The following is a 25,968-nucleotide window of genomic DNA, read 5'->3' as shown; positions in this document are numbered from 1 at the left end:
ATCCAAATCTGTCCACAACTTTTTTAGATATCGTGCTATACTGTATATCGTTTTTGGCCCTATCCCTCGATGGTAAAGAATCACTTAAAAATTTTTAGTCGCCAGATCCGGATCCAGATCTTCACCAAAATCGAATGAGTTCCTGCATGTCATACACCCAACTGGTCCCCAAAATTTAATCCGGATCCGTCCACAACTCTTAGAGATTTCCTGCACACAAACAAACAAAAAATTGCTTGTTGAGCAAGAAATTGCTGGAATAACTTTGTCATATCTCCATGATCTCTGAAAGAACAAAAACCTGGAAATCAATTTGGTTCTTATAAGTTGATAGTGCTCCTGTTTAATGAGTTATAGCACTTAGTTTGGTCATGATCATAACTTGGAAGTCAATCGGACTTGAAATGGCGTTTTTATCGCAATTTGAAAGTTTTGACCTGACCCCCCCTGACATTCGACCCTCGACCGCTAAGAAGCGTGTTGGTGTGACACCCCAATGAGACATATGGCTGGATGCAGTATTGGAAGCTGCACATTTTGGATTTGGCTTGAAGTTGATATGACCATTTTAGCGGACTTTATTGCGAAAATAAGAATTTCGGTTTTTCGGTGACCTTGACCTTGACCTTTGACCTAGATTCACCAAAAACTACAAGTGTCTAAGTTGGACCATGACCGACGTCTCTACCCAGTTTGGTCATGATTGCTGAAATGGTGTGGCTGCTACACGGTAAACAAACACACAAACAAACAGACAGACAGACAGACACACAGAATGACACACACACAACCAACCAACCAACATAATTGCCGAAATATGAAGGATTCTGACAATTAACAAGAAGACGTCGTGCAGAGCATAATACTTGCAAAATCCAAACAACAAATTTGACCTCAAAAATAATTGTCTCGTTGAATTCAGTGACCTGAAATATAAATCCTCTTCAAATTTCAAGCCAATCAGATGAAAATTGAGGATTTTAGAAATACCACCTAAGTTGTTGACCTTGGGCCTATTTTGACCTTTTGGTCTATGTTGACCTCAAAAATATTTCACAGGTTGAATTTATTAACCTGAAATATAAATCCTCTTCAAATTTCAAGTCAATCAGATGAAAATTGAGTATTTTAGAAATACTACCTTAGTTGTTGACTTTGGGCCTACGTAGACCTTTTGACCTCAAAAACAATAGACTTCTTCCTTATGACAAACTCTGCCATGTGGTGAAGTTTCGTGAAGATCGGATTAAAATTCTGACCTATAGGTGCTAAACAGACAGATAGACAGAATATCAAAATCGACCAACCAATATACTTGAAAAATCTTCGATTTTGTAAGTAACAAATAGACAGACAGAAAGGGGTGAAAACATCACCTCCTTCACCTTCGGTGGCAGAGATAAATGAATGGGATAGATAAAATGCCCAACAACAGTTCATCGCACAAGAATGTGTTCTTACAATCCTTTTTAGGATGCAACTTGGCCACCATCCATCGATCAGAAATGGAGCAGGCTTTGGTTACGAGGGTGCTGTTTCATATTATCTGTGTAAATGAGCCGAGGTGGGGGGGGTTGCGGAGATTAATATCTAATATCTGTGTTTCTGATAAATGAGGAAGATTATTTCATTTTGATTTGTGTCTTCAATCCTCAATGTACACATTGAAAGACAATGAATCAATATGTATCCTGCCATTTGGATGGGATATTAAGCTAGCTGTGTCATCTCGCATTCACTGATAAATGTCAAAGATGCCACCATATCTTTGAAAAGAGGAGGTCATTATGTGGCAATTATAATGTCAAAATTCAACCATCCTGCCCTGATCAACTAGGGGCAGGAAAGACAATTGAGGGTCTCATCTGCATGCCATCTCCCCAGAAAGGATGCAACCAGAAGTCAGGTGTGACTGACCTTCCCATGAATGAAAAAAAAAAACACCTGGATGAGTTTACCATCCACTGTTGTGTGTTGAATCTGCTGTGGATTGGTAAGTAACATGGCATTCATAAGTAAAGCAGGCCTGCCATTAGTCAAAGCATCCTCATAAGTCAAATAAGTAGGATTTGTATGTTTGATTCACATTACAAGGTTTTATGGTGGTTGAATCAAAGTCTGTTATTTCAATTTTAGAATCAAATTTGTTATTTTGTTTCTGTGAAAACTGCTTGATGAGCTGTTTTGTCAAATGAAGATTGATTTATTTGCTTGACTAAGATTAATGTGCACAAGATAACCACTGTATCTTGAACATATTGTTAAAACTTTATCACATTCATGTCAACCAGATTGATGCAAATATGTCCAGCCAATCAGTCACTGCAGCTTATAATCCCATCAATTAGCTACACCTGCAGGGAAATGCTACATCGGTAAAGTAAAATGTGGAAAAACGACCTGTAGTAATATAATTAGAAAATATTTTTGTTATTCCTGTGTAAATGCACAGAACCTTAGATTAATAATTTCCATTCTCTAGGAAAAGCATTTGTCAGCCTGGGCATATATAGACACATTGGAACATGAGATGAGGATGGCTACACCAAGAGTGCAAAGCTCAGTTCATCATTAAACTTTCTGGCATGTCAAACGAGGATGTCATTGCCTAGGTATGTGAATGGGTACATGAAGAGCAAAGTCCCAACCAAAACTGTTGACGAAGTAAGACATTTCAAGGCAATGGTGAAAATTCCGTTCATTTTGCCTCAATTGCAAGCAATTGACGCCCCGTCCCCCTTTTTCACTTTTCCCATCCCTCGCCCTCTCACCCCTCCTCTTTTAGGGTATTTAACATCTGACACGCATTGTCCGCAGAGTTACGGAAGAAGACCATTTAGGAGTCAGAATGTCAGACCCCGAGCCTTACACCTGAGCAATTGCTCTGAAAGTGGTGCCTGTCTTTTATTCTTGATAGCTTTATAGAGATGAATAGGATAGACAACTATGAAGGTTATCAGTTGGTTCAGCAGAGCACAAGTTATGGGAAGTGAGAGATGCGCAACAGATATGCACATGCATTTGAAGTCATTCTTGAATATTTTTTTTTACATTTTAGCAGAATTGACTTCCAGTTCTGGGGTTGTGGCGATGGCTGGTTCTCTCAGGGGTCTCTGCCGACTTTCTCAAAGTTAAGTTTCCAGTCGTTATATGTCTCATTTTAAGTGTTTATGTTCTCACCTACATGTTACTGTGTGTTTCTAGTTCAGTTTTGTTTCAAAAATCATGCTATTTTGTGAGTTTTTGTCGACCTTGTCTTACCCGGTTCCTTGGGGCCTATCCGTCCTTACCGTCTAAGTGTACGATCATTTTTATTTGTATTCTCTCCCGATACCACCAATTCCTATTTTCCCCACTTTCCCCACGCCCCCCCATCTATTCCCTCCCAACTTCACACTCTGTGTCTTGTCTTAATTTTTTAAAAAATAAAAAATGAAAACAACCCTTTCTTTCTCCATACCCACGAGTACCGATCCTTCTTCTTCCTCCTCCCCATGCCGTCACACCATATTTTTTCTACTTGAGCTGACCCACTCACCATTACCTTCACAATTTCTTCCTAAAACCTTCCATTCCCTAATCTTACCTAATCTTCAAAGTCCGTCAAAAAAAATTAAAATTCCTTTTATCCTTTCCATCGATGCACCTCTTGCAACCACATGTCTCTCTACCCTCTTCCTGATACTTTTCATCGATCCATCAGTTTCACTCTGTGTTTACCGTTCCAAATTCACCATACACCTCCACAATTTTACTTCAACCTTTCCTTTTCTGAATCTTATGCAATCCTTATTTTTTTTAAATAAATAAATAAATTCACTTTTGACACTACACCTCCTGTAACCACGTGATCCTCCCATAACCACGTGATCTGTTTCGACCCTCTGCGTTTACCGATCCAAATTCACCATTCACCTCACGATCTTTTCTTCAACCTTTCCTTTACCTAATCTTATGCAACCTCTATCAAAAATAAATAAATAATAATACTACTAATAAAAACGGTCTCTTTTAATGCTTCATCTTCCTCTTTCACACGTGTGGTTCTCATAACTGTATCATAATTCACAACTCTTTTTCTATTTCAACAAACTGCTCTCAATTCGACTTTTCCTTTATACCTTGTCTAAAAAGTCCAACTGTTACAATGTTTCTTCTCTCCATTCTCTCAATTCGCCTTTATTGCACCCCTCAAGAAATGTCTTTAGTCGCATTTCTGAACTAAAAATTAAAAGAACCCCAGTTTGCTATGTATGTTCGCTTTCCATCAATCGTCATTTTTTTCCAACTTCAGTGCCAATTCACCTCTCTCACCCCTCACTCTCAAAGCAACCATCAAACTCTTTCCCCTCCAAGCTTCCCTCTCACATTTCTCACAAACTCCCCCTTCACCTTTCTCCCTCAACTCCCTCCATTCACCCCTCACTCACCCTTCTCAAAGCTGCCCCCCTTCACATAAACAAAGCTCCCTCCTTCCCCTGCCCTCTCTCCTCTGTGTCATCACTCTCCCTCCTCAAATCCTCCACTGCCTTCTGCCCCCTCTCTTACCTCAATCCAGCACCACAGAGCCTTTTCTCCTCCTCATCCGGCTCCCTCCCCAAGCTCTTCTGCAACCCCCCGCACTTTCAACAACTCTCCTTACATCCCCCCTCCGACATTGTCCTACCCTCCCCCTCCCTCCCCTGTACCCAAAGCCTCCTTTCCTTCCTCTTCATTGACAGGGTGGACCTCAAATATTTGGGGCCTTCACTCAAACTGCCAGATCTTTCCATACAGGTTGCCACTGACAAACCAGACATCATCTGCCTTACAGAAACTTTCCTCCCTGAAGACATCTCTGACTCCCAAGTATCTCTCGCTGGTTACTCACTCCTCCAGTATGACAGACCTGAGCCTCATCCTGGTGGAGGAGTTGCTCTCTTCATCAAAGACTCCATTCCTCAATCTCCATGCACTGCCCTCACTCCCCCACACCCCCAAGAATACCTCTGACTACAGCTTCTCTCCACTCCCACCTCATGTTTATATGTGTGCTGCGCCATCCACCAAACAGTGATGACTCCATCTACACCTCACTATCCGAAAACATGGACCAACTTCTATCTTCTTATCCAAACTCTCTCTTCCTCATGTACGGTGACTTGAATTGTCATCATGCCAGTTGGCTGGGTGTCGGTCCCTCTCTCACCTTCCATGGCACTTCAGAAAAAGACTTCAGCGATTCATTGGAATCGGCTCAATGGTCAACTTCCCGACCCGGATCTCAATTAACGGTAGTCCATCTCTTCTGGATCTGATTTTGAAAAATTACCCTGAAAATATCTGCTGTTCTTCCTCCGTTCCAATTGATTCTTCTGAACACATGTTTGGCAAAGTGGACATCTCTCTGGCTCTTATTAGAGAACCACCTCATAGTCGTCGAGTCTGGAATTTCACTCAGGCTGACTGGCAGGGTCTTCAAACAGCCATCAAACTTCTTGACTGGTCTCCCATCGCTACTTTCTCTAACATCAACTCATTCTGGGAATTCTTTCAAAGAAACTTGCTCTCCCTCATGCGCAGATTTATCCCATCTCGTCTTCAGTTGTCCTACCCTTCCTCTTGCCCGTGGTTCACTGAAGCTTGTGGAGAGGTAGTTGTCCTGAAACAACTTGCCTGTGCCTCATGGAAAGCAAACCCAACTGAGGGTAATCTCAATTCCTTCCATAAAGCTCGAAAAAAGTGTGTGTCTACCCTCAGGAGAGCCAGAAAACAACATCTTTCTAATCTCAAGTCTGAACTCTCAAACCTTTCTCCTTCCTCCAAATCATGGTGGCATTTAATCAAATCTATTTCTGGTGTATGTTCCCCCTCCATCCGCTCCCTTACCTCAAATGGCTGCACAGCTGATACCGCACGTGAAAAGGCTGAATGCCTAAACTTGGTGTTTGCATCCAAATCTTGTGTCCGAAACCCATCGCTTTCTGTACCCACGTTACCAGTTGCACCAAACTGTCACTGGACTCTGTGTCCTTTTCTACTGACAAAGTGAAGAGCTTGCTGTCAAACCTCGACTCAAATTCTGCAACTGGTCCAGACAGCATCAGCCCACATTTCCACTAAACCTGCTCCTCTGCTCTTGCTCAACCGCTCTCTGTTCTATTCACCCTCTTATTTGCTCAAGGTCATCTGCCATCTGCTTGGAAATCAGCAAACATTACTGCTCTGCATAAAAAAGGAGCAAAAACAGATCCCTGCAACTACAGACCCATCAGACTTCTCCCAATCATCAGCAAGGTTATGGAATCCATCATCGCTTTAGATATCAAATCCTTCCTCGTCTCCAATGGCTTGATTTCCGATCAACAATTTGGTTTCAGACCAGGTCACCCTATCCTGGAATTGCTGCTTCTGCTCTCCCAACAATGCATGGAGGTATTCAATGCCAGGCATTAAATCAGAGCAATTTCCCTCGACATATCACGTGCTTCTGACACGGTCTGGTACCCTGCCCTGCTCACCAATCTCTCTTCCTATCTCATACAAGGTCATCTCCACTCATGGCTCGTAGACGTCCTCGCCTGTTGAAGCCAACGTGTGGCCCTAAATGGAGTTCTCTCATCCCCTCTTCCTGTCCAGGCTGGAGTTCCTCAAGGCAGCGTTCTGGGCCCTGTTCTTTTTCTGGTTTTCATCAATGATCTCTCCGACTCTCTGAAAAATCCTCTTTATCTCTTTGCTGATGACTCCAGCCTCTGTCGTACCATCTGTCATCCCTCAGACTCGCAAGCAGCACCTTCTTTGCTCTCTGCAGATTTGGATAAAATCACAAACTTGTCCAACACATGGAACATGTCTTTCAATCCGGACAAATCTGACACTCTCACTCTGTCTCTCCGAAAGGACCGTTTAGAACCCCTCCCCCCTTCTACTTTCTCAACAATCCTCTGGAAGAAGTCCTTTCATTCAAGTTTCTGGGTCTCACTATCTGCCATGATCTTTCCTGGGAAAGCCACATTCCCAACCTAGCCTCCAAAGCCAGTCGCCGACTGGGAATCCTCAGTCATTCAAAGTCCTTCCTTGGCCCACCTGAGCTCCTGACCACATACAAATCTTTCATCTGCAGCCTGATGGAGTACTGCTCTCCCCTCTAGTCTGGTGTTCTTGCCTCTCACCCCTCTCAGCTTCATGCTGTGAAAACCAAGGCATTTAGGATCATTGATGTCTTCCCTGGTGAGGCTAAGTCTTTGGGCCTCTCACTGTCTCACTCCAGGTAGGTCAGTGGTCTTTCTGTCTTCTACCATCTCCTCTCCGGTCTCCCCCCCCCTGCTCTGTCTGCGATGTGTCCCGCCCATATTTCTACAGGGTGCTCAAGGTCCGCCAGCAAGCCCCTTGTGGTAAAACTTCCAAAATCTCGAATCACTGCTCATCTTCACTCTTTCATTCCTCTTTTTCTGCCTTTTGGAATAAACGCCCACACTCTCTTCAATCTTCCCTCCAGGTCTTCAAAACAGCTGTTCACCACCATCTCATGTCTTTCCCCATCCAAAATCTTGACCTTTACAACCCCCTTTAATCCACCCCAAACCCACCTCCTTCCAATTCCTTATTTTCCTTCCTGAAAGTCCCAGTGGTGTCCATCTTGTATACCCCGTGTCCCCCCCCATCCCTCTCCCTTCTGCAGATCTCCGAATGTCTCTGTTCCCCATTGTTTTGTCCTTCCCTCTCCTGCCCCTCTTGTCTCATGCCCCCCTTGCTGTGCATTGTGTGTTTACTCTCAGTCATACGAGCCTCGACAATGTATCCCAAAAAAATAAAATAATGAACCCATATGCATATTTTGGTGGTAGAATAGTTAATTGGTCATATGAAATTGTTGAATATCTTCATTTCGCATCCAATGGTGCTGAAAACTTGTTGGTGGAGCTGAATACATTATCTCTGAATCATTGAGTGCAAAATCCATCAAAGAGAAGTTGAGCTGGATGTCTCATTTGCTTGAAATTCTTTGGTATTTATTACAGTTTTGTTATTTCATTTGCAGTCTATGGTTGCTGGATGCATCTTTGCTGGGAGTGCAGCTGTGCTGCTGATGTAGTGCCCCCTGTTTCCAATAATGTGGTACTCATTTTACCGACCTCTTAAGAGATGATAGGTTGAGTCAACTCACCTCGTGTTATTTAACAGTAAGATGAGCTCAAACTCAAAACCCGAAGATCTTAAGCCAGCCACCTTAACCGTTCGCCAACACTCGGTTTATTTCTTACAGTCAGAAGTTATCAGGTGCTGATCATTTCAAGATCAGTTTTTTTTTTTGCATATTTTTTGAAATTAACGCAAGGCTCTGTTTCCCAACTTCTACGAAACCCTCTTGATTCACCATTTCCATGGTTTCAACCTCTTTGACATAATTTAATGAATATCTTTACTACGTTTTACTTTTCCTTGTTACTGATGGAATTCTTTGCTTCTATACTCCTGGATTCCAAGGGATCTAGAATGGATGGAGATCCAGGAATAGCTGCCCGAGGCATATGTCTAGTGGAAGACTTGTTATTACCCTGAAAATTGATGCGCCATGCCAGAAAAATTATCCTAGAAATGCATTATTCCTTTTTCAGTCCGTTGAGTAAATGAGCAAAACTGGCATTGACAAAAATGGTGTTACTTGTGTGCAGCGTAAACATGTCGCTGGGAATGCCAGAGGCAGAATTAATTGCAGGGGAAAAAAGGTTTCTCGACTTTACAGCATTTCATGCTTCGTGCAACTGTCCACAGGTAAATATACCTGCGCATGTTGTTTGATATTTGTTCTCATGTTAAGATAAACAGGTGGATTACTTGCATCCTGCTAAGACTCTGCTCAGCCAAATAACAATACATAAAATAGACATGTTTATCCATATCATAAGCCTGGTGTTGGCTTAGTGGTTAGGGTGGTGGCTAGAGATCCTTGGGTCCTGAGTTCAAGCCCTGTTGGCCGCTGAATTAAAAATACACCAGAAGGTTGACGGAGCCGTCATCCTTCCGAGGTTGCCAAAATGAGCACCACTGTACTGATAAGAGGGACACTGCATCAGTGGCATAGCCGCGTCCAAACCAATGATGCAACCATCAGCCACAGGCTGCACTCGATAGATCCATAACATTGGAAGCCTTCAAGATCATTGGAATCTTACATGATGAAGCTGAGTCTATGGGCCGATTTATTTTGCCTCCACTGACAGGTCGGTGATTTCTGTCTTCTTCCACCTCCTTTCTGGTCTTACATCTTCTGGTCTTACATCATACATCTCCATGCTTTGTCCCTCTCCTCTCCCCACCCCCCCCACCCCAACAACTCATGTACTTGCAGAGCACATCATGTGGTCCAACAAGCAACATCCTTCAAGTAAAACTTCAAAAATTCAGAATATTTGCTCACCTCCCCTCATTTGTTCTTTTTTTTCCTCCCTGTGGAACCAACTTCCACACTCTCTTCAATCTCACTCTTCCCTCTAGGTGTTCCAAATGGCTGCTCACCACCATCTCAGGTCATCCCCCATCCAAAACGATGATCTTTTCTACACCCATTAAACAACCCCATCTCTCCTCCCCAAATTTTGTTCCTGCATCCATCTTGTCCACCACTTGCATTCTCCCCTACTCCTCATCATTACCCACATCCCTTGTTTCTCCATCTCCCTGTTTTGTCCTTCTGCTCTGCTATTGACATATCTCCCTTCTCTCTCTCTCTCTCTCTCTCTCTCTCTCTCTCTCTCTCTCTCTCTCTCTCTCTCTCTCTCTCTCTCTCTCTCTCTCTCTCTCTCTCTCTCTCTCTCTCTCTCTCTCTCTCTCTCTCTCTCTCTCTCTTTCTGATGTTCCTTTTGTTACGTTGCATCCTGATCCGTTCTGGGTTCCAGCTCTTCCACAAGCCTTGACGATGTATAAAAATAAAACAAATAACAACCTTCCTTTTACACTATCCAATCTTCCTCATTTCTTTTCCTTCTCCAGTCGAATACATGGTAATCTCCATTCTGCTTGCAAGTTTAATTACACAAAGCAATAATGGATGTTTCACTTGCATGCTATTCTTAGGCACAGGAATTCCCAGGGTCAATTAATTCATTACCAATTCATTTACCAACATACTTGTTAAATTCTATATTTGGAAATTGGTTTCAAGACCCAGGATGAACAGCCAACTCCGGTAATGGTTCACATTAGAGAGTGTTGAGGACTATTTATAATTCTCTTTGGGTGAATGGGTCCTGTTAGATTGCATACTCAAGGCTGCTGGAATTCTATTTTATTTTGCTTCAAAGCACCAAAGCTATTTTGATCGAAAGCTTCTCCCACAATGATTCTTTGTACTTTTTTTTCTGCACACAATATCCACCAAAGCACGGTGCCAAATGTAATTTATATTTGTCAGGAAATATGTGGAGGTATGCCTAAGAGTGAAAGGTTTTTGAATGATATCTTGAAAATTTAAACTCACGGTCTGTTTTGTTTTTTCCTCTTTTTCTTTTTATCCAGCACTGCACTTTTCTTGCATGCTTTGTGCATATAGTAGCTTATGCATAACGTTCTAAATATAAAATGTCGGTGAAAGCAAAGTTGATAACATTTTATATGTGGCTCTGACATAAGAATCTCCCTGCAGGGAGTGTCCCAAGACGAACATTCGATTTCTCAGAATATAGTTTACTGTCAAAGGAGATCGAGCTGAAATGTGCTACAAGAGGAATGTGTTCTGAGGAAGTCTCAGCTCATTGTGGGAGATAAACAGGGCTACAGGTTTATAAACTGATAATGGTAAAAGGGGAACAAGCAGATGGAAATGCACAGACAAATCACAAGCGATATAGTTGAGCAGCAGCGTTAGAGTTATGGTTTAAAACTACGGCAAAAAGGGGAGGAGAAGGAGAGGCTCAGTAAAAATAGAAGAGATCAGGGATGAGTATGGGAGAAATCAATAGGTGACGATCGATGGCCTTCCTTTAAGGCTGGAGAGAAGAGCAATGAGGCAACAGAAACAGGGAGTCAGTTCCACAGACCAGAGAACAGGGGTGACAGAATAGAGACGAAGTTACATCTTAGACATGGGGAGGGAAACCAAGTGTGAGCTTCTGGAATCATGCGTGTGACCCAGTGGGGTGGCTCGGTGGACAGTGGGTAGAGAGGCATGAGAGTAAGGACATAAGTGAGGCAATGGATTATTGAGAAACTAACAACCTGCCTGCAGTGGATGAAAAGCATACCAAAGGACACACTCTCCCACGAAGAGATGTCAAAAATATAAATGGCCTTGCACTTGACTGCCTCCACTTGATCAAGATAGGAAGCTGCTACACAAGCCCTTCACAATACTGTGGATGAAGGCCTTGGACACCATAAGGAACTTTATTTACATGGCCCAGAATGGGCTTGGCTCTGCAGTGTATTCCATGGTGTTGGTCAGCCTTAGAATCCAGTTAGGAGATATAATCAGCCCAAAGTGGGATTTTTGGTATACACAGAAACTATGCTGAAGAAAGAGTGAAGAGAGAGAAGTCAAAATGGCACCACACTGATAATGAGGCCACAGATAGACAAAACCAGCAAGGGAACAAAGATGAAGAGAGGAGGGGGGGGGGGACACAAGACACAGTAACCTGCAAGCAAGAAGGTTGGATTAGGTAGGGTCAATAGAGTTATATACTTGGTGTTGGCTTAATGGCTAGAATGGGGGACTTGGGATCTGAGAGTCCTGAGATCAAACCCTGCTTGGCTGTTGAATTAATACCAGGTGGGGTTAACTCAGCCTGATATCCTTCTGAGGTTGGCAAAATGGTGCCAGCTTGCTGGTATACTGTGTCGGAGTGGCGACCCGTCCAGGATTGTGTCCAATAGCCAAGTAGACTGCTTAAGCAGCACCAACGCTCTGGACAGAGTATGGTCCCAATGGATGTATGGATGGAATAGAGTTATAAAAGATATGGGGGAATGACATGAGATAATGGTGCAATGCTTTTTTGAGGTCCTGAAAGGAATAGTGCTATTGACCAGTCTCCATTAAGCACTTCCGCAAACCAGAGAAAAGAGGAGCAAAAGTGTTTTCAAGGACATGGAAAAAGTCCCAACCTTTGCTTCTCCTTTGCATGCTTGCTTCAGCCTGTCCTCCTTTGGCTTCCTGTCTGCCTCAAAGTCCACTACTTATAAAAGGGTGGAAGCACTTGCATTCCTGAAAGGGTGCAAAACCACATCCTCTCAAATAGAGGCCAGCAGGCTTGCTTACAACTACAATCAAAGTCATGGAATCCATCATTGCTGCCGATGTCAAATATTTCCTCTTTTTCAAACAGTCTGATCTCTCATCATCAGTTTGGATTCAGTACCGGTTACTCAACAGCAGTTGCTTCTCTCAGCAATGTTCAGAAGTCAGGACCATCCTTGGAAAAATCTCGTTTTACATCTAAATTGTTTTATTTTAAAGCTCATAACCTATCGAGGCACAAATGCTATCCCCGATTCAGGAGGTGGCAGCCACGTCATTTGAGCTGAGAAGAAACTGTAAACTTAGAAAAGTCCTGATGTTGTTACAATGAAACAGCCACCCTGTTTGTAAATGGCACCATAGTATGTAAAGAGGATCACAGTTGGCAAGCTTCTTATAACACTTGAATATATCAGACAACTCTTGTGAGTGGACCACTGCCAAAGTTACCACCTTGTTCAGAGGTGTCTATCTCAACTGTGCCTTACAATCAACGTTTGTAGAACAGTATTGATTGTGTTGTTTTAAAAAAAATCTCTAAATTAGATTTTACTTACACCTCACACAATGACAACTGCTATACTTAACTGGAGTGTTCAAAGAACGCCTTACACCACACAGTCTTGAGAAACAAGGACATGGGCAGGGTCTGCGAGCAGCAAATTTAATTGGTCATGATTATGTAAAATAGAGTAATATCTTATTCCCTGCTGCTAAACGGAAGGGTTTTGAAAGTGTCAAAAAGGTGATTTGTGTTCTACAGTGTTCAAGTGTATAATTAAATTGAAATTAACCAAAAATTTTAAAGGTTGTGGAAAACAAATTTTGGAGAGTTTACCACCATTGATGCAGTGTCTTTTAAACCACCTTATTTAACACATTACATCAGTTCTTTGTGCCTTTTTTTGCATCCTTTATGATGTCCTTAAAAACAGAAAGTTTCCTGTTTGGAATGTTTTTCCAATTTTGTTTGACTGCCAGGCAGGCAGACAGAGTAAAAACAAAAATTTTCTCACTCCTCTCTACACATGTGCGATTTGGTCCAAATTCAGAGCCAAAGTACTGCTAAACGACAGGTTTGTTTTGTGATTCATGTTCCGATTCATTTTCAGAATATTACATTTAATTGCAATCCAGTTGTTCCTCGATCATGAACTGGCATTTGTAGACAGAAGGACAGCCAGACAGACAAAGTTAGCCAATTGCTTAATCCCGCTTTTCTCTTTTCATCCACGGGATAATGAAAGATGACCAACTTGTGAATATGTGCATCATATGTACATTTCAAATGTTACCCACAATACCTCTGGAACATGCCTGCTATTCATGGTAAGTATGTAACACAGCCCCAGCAATGGTTTACTCTGATTCCTTTTAAAACAGTCTAAATTTAACCAGAATCATCATAACCTGCCATTGATATTATTTTCCAGATTCCCGACTTTGTGAAATGGAGAGAAAGATCTTGAGATGGGAGATAAGATCCCTTGATGAATGCATGGAGAAACAGTGCTGGATGTGTGGTTGTTGATTGGTGGACCAGGTGCCAAACTGACAGACACCTTTGAAAAATAACCCTTGTGAAGAAGAAGAAGACATATGGTGCAGAAGGAAAATGCATAGCATTTCTCAATGAGATATACAAGGGTTGAAATGCATTTTCAAATTAGTTGCAAATACTTTTAAAGGAGGAATGGAGCATTTGTTACCTCTGCCACCAAGGGCTAAAGGAGGTTATGTTTTCACCCCTGTCTGTCTGTTTGCCTGTCTGTTTGTTTGTGTGCAGGATGTCTCAAAAAGTTGTGGATGGATTCGGATGAAATTTTGTGGACATGTTTGGTGTGCGACAAGGACGAACTAATTAGATTTTGGTGAAGATCCGGATATGAATCCGACCACTAGAATTTTTAAAGTCATTCTTCACCATCAAGAGATAGGGCCAAAAATGATATATAGCACGATATCTCAAAAAAGTTGTGGACAAATTCGAATGAAACTTGGTGGACGCGTTGAGTATGTGACAAGGAAGAATTGATTCAATTTTTATTGAAGATCCAAATCCTGATCTGGATCCCATAATGTTTTTTTAATGATTCATCATCATTAAGAGATGGAGCTCAAGCATATATAGGCACAATATCTCAAAAATCTATGGACAGATTCGGTTTAAACTTGGTGGACAGGTTGGGTGTGTGACAAGGATAAACAGATTCAATTTTGGTGAAGATCCGAATCCCGATCCGGATACGAGAATTACTTAATTTTTAAAGTGATTCTTCACCATTGAGAGATAGGGCCAAAAACGATATATTGCACGAATTTTCAAAAATTTATTGAGCTCGATATGTTCTCGTGGATCAGGCATTTTGTGGAGGAGGTATGCGCTATACCGAGTGCCCTTCTTGTGTTTAATGTATATTCAGTTTGGAGATATTGAGAAAAGAGAGGGGGTAGGGGAATGTCAAACCAGAAGCAGAAGGAAATTAAAGTCGAAATGAGAATCGTTAAGGAATTAAAAATATAGATTTGTTACTTACGAAATCTAAAGATTTCGTAAGTATATTGATGACTTCCATCCTCTGTTTGTGTGTTTGTTTATGTGTGTGTTTGTTTGTTTGTAGGCACGATAACTCGAGAATGGAAGAAGCTACCAATGTCAAATCGCACCACGTGATTCAGGAGGGCGATGGCTAGCGCTGATTAGATTTTGGTCAAAATCGGTCAAAGGTCAAGGTCACAGTGAGGTCAAACATAATTCCGTAAATTCATGTGGAGAAATGGAGTATTTTTGCTTTGGTCGATGTTACGAGTTCGTTTTAACTTCGATTTTAATTTTGTCTTCGGTTTTTGCGATCGCTTAGGATGCTTAACATTCGGTTGTCGAAATTCTGGTAAAAATCGGAAGTTTTGGAGACGTTTTAAGATTGTATAAAAAAATATTTCACTCACCGCATCACGGCTCGTCACGTGGTGCAGCGCGCTCGAGCAGACGCGTCATTGAGTCACGTAAACGTTTAGCGTATGCGCGCTGACGGTGTTTTCGATAAAGTTGGTGTTTAAAAGTCATTTTTTATCCCAATAAAGGTTATCGTCGCATGCCTGACTCGCTAAGCCATCAGATTATGTAAAGATTATCGGTGGATGGCCGAATATTACGGTTTTGTGACTTTGATAAAATAATATTAAATAATTGCGTGGAGAAATGGAGATTTTTGCTTCGGTCGACGTTATGAATTCGTTTTAACTCGGATCGCAATTCTGTTTTCACTTTTGGTAATGGCTAGGTATGCTAAACACTCGGTTGTCGAAATTCTGGTAAAAATCGGATGTTTTATGAGATTCATGTTGGGTGTAGTATCTGAGGCTTAACTGAAGATTATGCTAATGAGGGGGATTGTAACACACAGCATTATGTGCTCGTTTTAAAGTCAATTTCAATCCTGTCTTCACTTTTGGTAACGGTTAAGTATGCTTAATACTCGGTTGTCAAAATTCTGGTAAAAATCGGATGTTTTATGAGAGGTTTGGTACAGAATCATCATAGAAACTTCTGGTTTGCGTCGCTACCTTCTCTTGAGACAGCTTTTATTAGACAAGGTCAGAGGTCAAGTTGATGATTTCGTAAGTACCAGTCCATGACTGCTTGTTTTGTTTGTTTGTTTTGATTTTTTTTTTTAAAGTGAGGATAAATGCTGAGGAGGTGGAAGCAAGAAACTCTGGAAGATGAAAACAAAACGAGGAACACAGAGACAAATAATTTTCATACTTTCTACCGAGAGATTGGCCCTGTCAAGCCTTGAACAATACGAATCGAGATGAATATCAAAAACAACGAACAAATTCACATGAAATATAGCATGGGATGCAACAGCAACACCTAGACAGACACAATAACATAAAATATGACGTGTCCGGTGTGAAAAACTCAGATTTATGAGGTGGAAACGAGGAGCTCAGATTTTAACCACACGCGCAGAAGAGGAAACAAAAGAGAAGAGGTGTGCAGAAAGCCTGGCTCTGGGAAGTTTAACCAGGATGTGGTGATTGTAAGAATGTGTGTGCTTCATGGAGGAGCTGAGGAAGGTCTGAGGGATGAGGTTACAGAGGAGAGTCAGTAAAAACAGAGGCTACTGACCTGTCTGCACTGTGAGGCTACTTTGGCCTCATCACAGGAGATGTCAATAAAAGTTTTCTGTTGGATCCATATGAATAATGAACCTTGATTGGAAGGAACTGGCAAAAAACACCTACTTGGGGGGGGGGGGGAGAGGGGAGTTTTTATTTCTTCAGGATGTCGGCGATAGCTCGCATACTCTTTGTAAAAAAACACTAGGCTCTTTAACATCCACCAACTAATGCCAGCGGAGAGGACGCCCAGTTCAACGTGTATCCGAGGGATAGCACACACATTAACAACTTACCCTGCCCGCGGAACTCCAACATGACAGTTCATAGCTCGGCCGAGATTCAAACCCAGGCTGGATAGCTAAGAGGCAAGGTATTCTTCACTGGGAGGCTATTTGCAAAGCACTAACTTTCATGTTAATGAGCATGGTACACTGCATGCATATTATGGCATGACCTTATTAATCAACCCACAGATGTTTAAAGAAAACGATCTGAGACTTCTTTAAAGTTATTAAAATCCTTTTTGTGCTGAAGCTGCCCTGGGATATTTTTGATCTTTTTTTTAGCCTGTGGCTCCTTTGAGAAATGTGATTTAAATATGGAAATATTTAATTTCTCTTGGGTTTTGCAGCTTCTTATTTTACATGTGAGCCACCATGGGTGTATATTAATTTTAACTATCCATGTGACTGGTTTGTACGCAAGATAATTGCCATTTCTGTCGCTAATTGTGACAACTATTTTGTTATATAAAGTGATGATGAAAGTCGCAGCGAACTATTAATTGCAATGAGGTCATTGCAGAGCAACTTTGAAATGAAGTCAGTCCTACTAAATTGGGATTGCTGTGTTTTTAATTTTTTAATTTTAATAAACAAATTTAATACTCACTCACTCATTCCACTTTTCTCACACCTGCCTGTGGAACCAACATCCTCAGTCTCCGAAGTCGCATTCTTCCCTCCAGGGATTCAAGACGGGCTGTTCACCACCATCTCAGATCACCTCCCCATCCACAATCATGATCTTTTCTACCCCCGTTAAACCTCTACAAGCCCCTCCTCTTTCTAAGTTTCCAGTTTTGCCTTCCACGACTGTGATTGAGAGTTTGTAGCTGTACCATCTTCTTCACGCCATTTTGTTATCCTGGGAATATAAAGACACCTCTACCCCTCAGTCTTTCCGACATCTCTTATTTCTCCAAGTCTCCCTCTATTTTGTCGCTCATCCCTGCTGTTGGTGTGTTCACCCCCTCTCTTTCCACTGTTCCTTGTGTTCTGTTTCTTTCTGATTCATTCTGTTTTCTAGCTCCTCCATGACCCTCGAATGAAAAAAACAACAATCGTACAATGTATGCAGGGAAGCTTCTTTCCAATTTGATGTGACTGATTTTTGGTGGTATTGCCATTTCATGGCTAGCATTTTAGTGCCCATCCAACGTTTCCCTGAAGTCATTAAAAAGTGTCAGCCATAAATTATGGATTGGCACCACCTGCAGCCAGTACTGGTAGAGCTGGTACATTACCCCTCCCTCATGCATCTACAATCCATTGTGACGTGGTTATTCTTCGAGTCCAGTATGAGTTCTATAAACTTTGATTTGAAAAGCTTAATACAGTTGCCTTCAGTTGACAATCCATTTGCTGATTGGTTTCCACGTGTTTGCCTCAAACTGAGTGTAGATAAGGCGTCATAGCAGTAACAGCACTACAGTGATATTCCTGGAGGTTGTGGGTATGAATCCAGATGATGTTTTTTTTATCTCCGCCACAAAACGTGGATGGAGGTTATTTTTTCACCCCTGTCTGTCTGTCTGACTGTATGCAGGATATCTCAAAAAGTTGTGGACGATTCAAACAAAACTTGGCAGACAGGTTGGGTGTGTGACATGGACGAATTGATTGGATTTTGGTGAAGACCCGGATCCGAGAGTTTAAAAAAATTTTTTCAAACTGATTCTTTACCATTGAGAGATGGGGCCAAAAAGCGATATATAGCACAATATCTCAAATAGTTGTGGATGGATTATGACAAAACTAGGTGGATGAGTTGGGTAAGTGACAAGAACAAGCCAATTGAGTTTTGGTTCTGGTCCGGATGCAGATCCGTCCTATTCGATGCAAACCATGAAAAATGTACACTGTTCAGCCTGGTGGAGGTATGCGCTCTACCGGGTGTCGTTCCAGTTGTAACTATGTATTTAGAGGTGGAAGTCAAACATTGTGTTATCTTTGTGCAATCCCCCCAACAAATCATCCCATTTGTGCATGCCACATATAGATAGATGGTCCTTTACCTTTGCTGTCGAGCCCAAAAGCACTTTATGGTGTTTAATATCGAAGGTATTGATCCAATCACTGTTTCAGTATTAATCATATTTTCACTCAAGGACATTGGTTCTTAAAAATGAAACATTTTTTTCACTTGAACTGTGCTGCAGGCAGCATGGAAAGAAGGGATTTTATTTACTCTTTAATTTGGCATGACGATCGCTGTGCTGATGATTTTTGTTATTTTAGTGAAGTTGAACTCTTTTTTTTAATCGGATGAATGTGGTGTTGCAACCATGATATGTATAAACAAGAAAAAGAGCAATCAGAGATTGCAGACCCTCGCCAGGACTCTTTGTGTGTGGTGTTTGTGTAGTTTTGTGTGAAGTTTGTGTACTGGTGTGCTATGTAATTAATAAGAGACATAATTAGAACTGCCACTTGATAACTGCTGGCAGTGATGACCGAGTATCAGATGTCCCGCTTTGATGCAACCACACTTTGATTGGACACCTGACCCTGACCCATGATGTTTTTCATTATTATTCAATTGAATTTAGAATGGGATGAAAAAAATTCACTTCAAATCAAATGGAAGACCAAATTGGTACAGTTCTGCATTGGAGTAATTAGAAGGAACCCGAACAAACAAAAATAAAAGATGAAGTCATCCGGAGGAACCTGGAAAAGATTCACATTTCAGATGCTGCTCCTCCACCCTCAAACCCATCTAGGAACAGCCAAGTGAGCCTAATTAAAAAAATTAAAAAAACAAAAAAAGAATCCAGATCAGGAAAAAAAATAAAAAAATTCTGGTTGCCAGACCATGTGTCCGTCCGATCAAGTTGAAATTTAAAATATGTATTCCCCATCACTACAAAATCATAATTGTGAAGTTTCGTGTCAATTGATTAAGCGGTTCCAGAGAAAACATTATTGTACACCACTCCCTCCAAATTCTGACTCCATGAGCTACAAGGTGGCATCGCCGTGAGCCGAAGGTGCCCCGGCGATGTCTTGTACTGGAGGATTTGTTATTTATTTATTTGGCATGGGGGCGGTGCACTTTGAATGTACCGCTACTTGTTTAATTTTTTGTTTTTATCCAATATGGCTGCCAAACCATGTGACCGATCAATTATTCCTTAAACTTTTACACCCAAGGATTGGGGAACATTTCTGTGAAGTTTCCCCTCGATCTGTCCAGCCATTCTGGAGAAGAAGATTTTTTTTAATAGGTTTTAGGGTAAATCCAATATTGCTGCCAAATCATGTGACCTATGGCATCATGTGTGTGAACTTTTTGTTCCTCATGAATAGGAGGTCATAATTGTAAACTTTCACCTCAATCTGTTCAGCCACTTGAGAGAAAAAGAATTTTGAAGGTTTATTTTTTTTAAAAACAATATGGCTGCCAAATCACGTGACAGATGACGTTATCAAATGTTTTTTCTGTGGACCATTTTATCCCTAGATGACCCTCAAAAATTTTCATAGTTATTATATGTAGCATTCCAGATAGGCATTGATGACATCATAACTAAGGCACCTATGACATCATAAATAATCACACTTATTCTCCGTGAGGAGAACTTGCCATCTGCCAAGTTTCAATTTTTTTCCTTGGTGTGGTTTTAGAGATACAAAGGTCCAAAGTTTTTCCGTTTTTTTCCGACATGGCTGCCACTCCACGTGACCTATGATGTCATAATTATGATTCGAACATTCTACATCATTAGTAGTCACACCTTTGGTGAAAATTTTGTCTCAATCCCACAACTGATTGCGTAGAAAAACACAAAAGTTCTGTGTGGACAAACAAACAATCAAACAGACAAGAAAAAGACGTCGTACAGAGCACGATATGTGCACAATCCACCCACCTCTCCAAAGGTTGCCATGGACACATCACATTGTCCATTTCATGAAGATTAAAATTGACAATCTTAATCAAAGCTTAGGTCAATCGGATGAAAATTGATTCTTTTTCAGATTGAAATTGATGATTTCAGAAGTTTGACTTTGAGTTGACCTTTGATCATTTGACCTCAAAATTAGTTGATTTCCAAATTCAGTGATATAATAGGCTATGAAATTGCTCTTTAGTTTTCAAGTCAATCGGATGAAAATTGACTTTCTCACATAAAAATGGATGATTTTACAAGTCTGACCTTGAGTTGACCTTTGACCTCAAACCTTGAGTTGATCTTTAAGAAAGCTTTTACCTCAAAAATAGTTGGTTTCCCAATTCAGTGTTGCAATTTGCAAATCTTGTTCAAATTTCAAGTCAATTGGATGAAAAGTGACGATTTTAGAAATTTGACCTCAAGATGACCTTTGACCTTTCAACTCAAAATCAACCGGCTTCTCAGTTGAGACTACCTCTACAACTTGGTGAAGTTTCATGAAGATCGGTTTTAATTTGTGACCTGCAGGCGATTGACACACAGACAGCCAAACAGACAGAATAACATAATCGACTGACCAACATACTTGAAAAATCATCGATTTTGCAAGTAACAAACAAGAACACATCATGCAAAGCACGGTACTTGCAAAATCCATCAAAAATAATTGGCGGTTGAATTCAATGACCAAACATGCAACTCCTCTTCAAATTTCCAGTCAATCGGATGAAAATTGACAATTTTAGAAATTCGGCCTATGTTGACCTTTTTGTCCATGTTGACCTCAAAAATAATTGGAGGTTGAATTCAGTGACCTGAAATATAAGTCCTCTTCAAATTTCAAACCAATCGGATGAAAATTGAGGATTTTAGAAATACCACCTTCATTGTTGACCTAGGGACTATGTTGACCTTTTGGTCCATGTTGATCTTTAAAATATTTGGCTGGTCGAATTCGTTGATCTGAAATATAAATCCTCTTTAAATTTCACGCCACCAAAGTTTTGGACCTTTGGCCGGTGTTGACTTTTTGACCTCAAAAACAATGGGCTTCTTCCTTGTGACAAACTCGACCATGTGATGAAGTTTCCTGAAGATCGGTTTAAAATTGTGATCTCCAGATGATAAACAGACAGACAGACAGACAAAATAACAAAAAAGACTGTGAAAATGCTTGAAAAATCTTCGATTTTTTCAAGTAACAAACAAATGAACCCAAAAGCAATATCCTCTCCTTCGGCGAGGCTAAAAAATGCAGCCAAGGTGATTGCACAAATAGAACTGGCATGTTGAGGTGCTCATTGATAGTTGTACTATCGGTGGTGTTTAATGCGCTGTAGTCAATGACACAATAACTAAGTTAACATTTCATTTATTCAATAACACTCTGCACCTTGTCTGTCCCACAACAAACTTTAGGTGTATTGTGTTAATATTTGAATCTTACACTTGACTCGTAAATCTGTAACTTTAAAGCACTACACAAAGTGAGCACTGAGCAGGATGATGTCATGGTGAAGTCTTTGCTGCAGATTATATTAAATCGCTGGTTTTCAAATTAAATATTATAAATTGGGATGAACATTCAGAGGTCGTAGTTTCGTGACCCCCTTCTACAGCTTGCCGAAGCAAACTTATTCGGAAAAAAACTTTGAGATACTCTCTTCAGGTCGTCTCATGATACTTCACCGAACCGTGATCCTGCTCTTTGGTAATTGGCTTTCAGTGAGAAGCAAACGCTCGATTGATCACACCTGGGACAGAAGAGAGAACTGGCAAGAGATGCCCTATTGCCATGCGATTGCAGTTTTGAGTTTAATGTCATCCTGATAACAATCCGCGTGCCCCACCATCCGCACCCCCTCTCCCCCCCACCCCACTTCCTCCCCCACACCTCGTTCACGGATGTGCTTTCTGTGGTTGTGTTTCTCCCATGGTGTCTGACACCCACTCGAAGCTACTTTACCCTTAAAGGTAATGAGCTGGAGTGTGCAGTTTGCAGAACTTTGTGCACTCTCTCTGTGCTTGAAAGGTCAAACCACATGTGCAGTTGTAGCACAAGTTGTAATGTCGGGAATAAAAGAGTTCTTTGGCTATAAATGAGTTGAGAGATCAGTGTTCGGCATGCCTGCGAGATCATTTAATTCGAGCTAGCTAATGCCATTACTTTCTGTTAATCTACAGTCTTGTTGGGAGGGTTACTTTTCATAAGCAACCTATTACAGATTACTCATTGTTCTGCCTCTTGGGTAATCGTAAATAAATTAAGACAAGTAAGTCATTATTCTGCTTTCATTTTGGTGCATTTAGAATAAACCCCCCCCAGTAAATTTACGAAGCACAGACTATCACACAATGCATACGGTAAATGCAGAGTGAGACATTATCACATGTATTTGTATTTTATTTGCTTGCTTTATGTCCTTGTAGATTCATGTTATAGTAATTCGGACACCAATTAACTTTGCAACATTCGTTTCACACCATAATATCATACAAAGGTGAACCCAGGAGAGAGGAGTGAGAGAGGGATGGGGATTTTCAGGAGGATTGGATTTGCTAATCGGTGATTTAATTTGCATATCATATCGTACACTTGCTTTGCTGTCTATGAACTGAACTGTACTGCATGTACTTCCATGTACTGTTTGGCTTATTTCTTCCATGAAGGATCCATCTCTTTCATGTCTAAAAAAGGTGAAACAGCAAATCCTAATGTTCCAGGTAATTGGTGTTTAAGATCATGTTGGAATGCTTTTCGACGAGACAGTTGCACTAATTTCAAATCGAACGGTACTTGGAAGAGCATATAACTCCACCAGGCTGAACAGTTGTGTATCCCACTGATAGGCCGGATCTGCATCCGGACATGAACCAAAATCGAATTGGCTTGTTCTTGTCACCGACCAATTCATCCACCAAGTTTCGTCCAAATCCGTCCATAGCGTTTTTGAGATATCGTCCGACATATCGTTTTTGAAAAAATCTCTCGATGGTGAAGAATCATTTTTAATATTCTCATATCCGGATCCTGACCTTACCAAAATCGAATCAATTCGTTCTTGTCAAACAGCCAACCTGTCCACCAAGTTTCATTTGAATACATCCATAACTTTTTGAGATATCGTGTTCACAAAAAAACACGGGTGAAAACATAACCTCCGTCCACCTTCGGTGGCAGACGTAAAAACAAACGGTGTTTAACTCTTTTGTAGTCTATTTGATGTGATGAGGATATGATGTCTCAACAACACCAAATTGCACAAATAATTTGAGTCAGCCAATATGGTTTGTATGTTAAGTGCCTGTACAGGATGGCTACTAGTGGACCATCAGTAACTTTAAAGCACTATCTACAGATATGTAGATATTCATATTTGTTCCTTAGACATGCATATCATGTCTGAGGATTTCTGGCTGTTCCCAGTCAATCACTTGTCCATTGTAATCTCTCCTTTACACGGTGTAACTGTAACTTTCTGGCTTTATAACTGATCATTGTTCACCTGTTAAAAAAGACCTTGTGGTCACTCTGTACAAATGCATAATTGCACGGCCTTCATCACATTAGTGGAAAATTAATGCTCAGGCTCACCTTGTTGGAGGCTCAGCTCAATAGATATGGATATGCATTGACCTTCGTGTAGTCATCGTGAGAAGGGGTATTAAAGTATTACTTTGCGACAAGTCCGGTTCTTTATCGCAGTGGTCTTCAAACTGCTAGGATTTACCTTTGCTTGGAAAATGATCCTTGCATTGCCTAAACGGCTTTGCAGTGATATTTTTACATTCCGCATTGACGTCAATTCGATTCTAGGGGGTGTAGGCCGTTGCGAGGAGTCGTGCTGGCATGGGAAGGGACATAGTGAGCTTGCAGCGTTGATTATAATGGTGGAACACAACGGATGAATGTGATCATGCCTGAAGGTTGAAAGTATGTAAAAGTCACAAAACGTGTTAAAAGTGTGGTTTATGCAACGTAACGATTATCTTGTTTTTGTCAATAATTGGTAGATATCTCATAATCTGAAAAAAACACGAAATCTGTACAACTATAAGCACCAAATTATTCTGCGCTTAATTCCTGTGCCCTCTGAAATATACCTGGATTTGCCATTTCCATCATTTGTCTCTGTTTTATTGTGTTAGCTGCAAAGTTTTTACTTTATGCCTTCCAGGGAACTAACCCAACAACCCACAAGATCCCCTCCTGCTTTTATAACATCTCATTTCCAACCTGCCGTGGGCAGCTCATTCTATTTTCAGGCGAGACCTTTTGGCTCGTCCATTTTCAATGCCTCAAAGTGCAAAGGCAAAAGAGTGTCAAAGTTCTCGCAAAATAAATTCATTACTTGGACCTAATCAAAGATGAAAGAAGCAGAATCCATCACAGAGATGAAAGGCATGATTATTCTTCTGAATACATCTGCACATTATCCTTGAGAACATTGTGGGAATTGAGTCGAGAATACGCAATGTGTATTTCTGAAAGAATAGTTTGTGGTTATAACCTCAAGTCTCATTGGTGTATCACAGTTACACCAGGCATAAATTAAATGCCACAAGCTGATCAAGATTAGATTTGGACCATGAAAAAGATTCTACAGACTAAATGAAGTTTTTGCTCAAAATTTGCACCACCCAGGTAACCTTCAAGGGTTTATGAAGGGTCACCTGCCAGGCGAGCAGCAAGTCATTATGTACAGCCACGATAGGAGCTATTTTTAGATGCGCCTTCCATCTGAAAACAGCTTTGTCAAAAGGGCCGGCTCAGTGTCCCATTTCGCATGCATCCCACTCCACATGTGTCCCCCAAAGCACGTGTTCCATTCCTCACGCCTGTTGGTGTGATTCGCTTGGAGGTGACATGCCTGATGGGCTGTATGCACTTAATCACGGGAAATTGGAATTGGATCATGATCATCCACTTTTGTGATGGTTATCGGGGCATCCCATGCTACTGGCATCGTTCTATGGGCATCATGTGAGTGTACATAATGCGATGCCAATGCTTACCTGTAACAACCCCCCCCCCCCAAAAAAAAAAACCCCAAAGCAACAAAAAACCCACAAACATCCCATATCATATGTGGATTGACCTTTCGAGTGCAATACTTCTCCCAAGAGAAATGCTTTTGATACAAAGCACGACGTTTTTTCAGTCGTGAGCCAATCTTGGCACGGCCCCCCAAGGTTCAATTGACAAGGAATAATTATGTGCTGCAGCCTCATTGGTTGAAATTGTCTTCTTCTTGTGCTTCGATCACAAGGATTGTCAAGTAATGAACATTTGCCAAACTTTTTGTTAACTCTGCCATAAACACCACAGAAAGGAGGGAATTTTTTTGTGGCATTTGTGCGTTGGTCCGTTACATAATTGACTAGAAGGGCACTCGGAAGAGCACATACCTCCGCCACGCAATGCCTGATCCACGAGAACATATCT

General features: G+C 41.1%; 1 protein-coding gene across 4 annotated transcripts in view; it reads left to right on the top strand.

The window, feature by feature from the left end:
• The window catches only part of PITPNC1 (phosphatidylinositol transfer protein cytoplasmic 1), a 230,533-nt gene that overhangs the window by 91,500 nt on the left and 113,065 nt on the right, over positions 1–25,968 (top strand). The window contains exon 1 of one of the 4 annotated variants that reach the window (XM_085893019.1): positions 2,822–2,989. The exons of 1 other annotated variant lie outside the window; for it this stretch is intronic. The gene's annotated coding sequence lies outside the window, so the exon portion shown is untranslated. Of the gene's footprint in view, positions 1–2,821; positions 9,204–25,968 lie in introns of those variants that run through there. 2 more of the 4 variants (XM_085893018.1, XM_085893016.1) reach the window with 2 other exon arrangements.

This window comes from Eptatretus burgeri, chromosome 8 (assembly GCF_056783735.1).
Source record: "Eptatretus burgeri isolate ZD-2024b chromosome 8, Ebu_testis_v1, whole genome shotgun sequence".
NCBI lineage: Eukaryota > Metazoa > Chordata > Myxini > Myxiniformes > Myxinidae > Eptatretus > Eptatretus burgeri.
The sequence above is the reverse complement of the archived record's forward strand: the minus strand, read 5'-3'. Positions and strand labels throughout refer to the sequence as shown.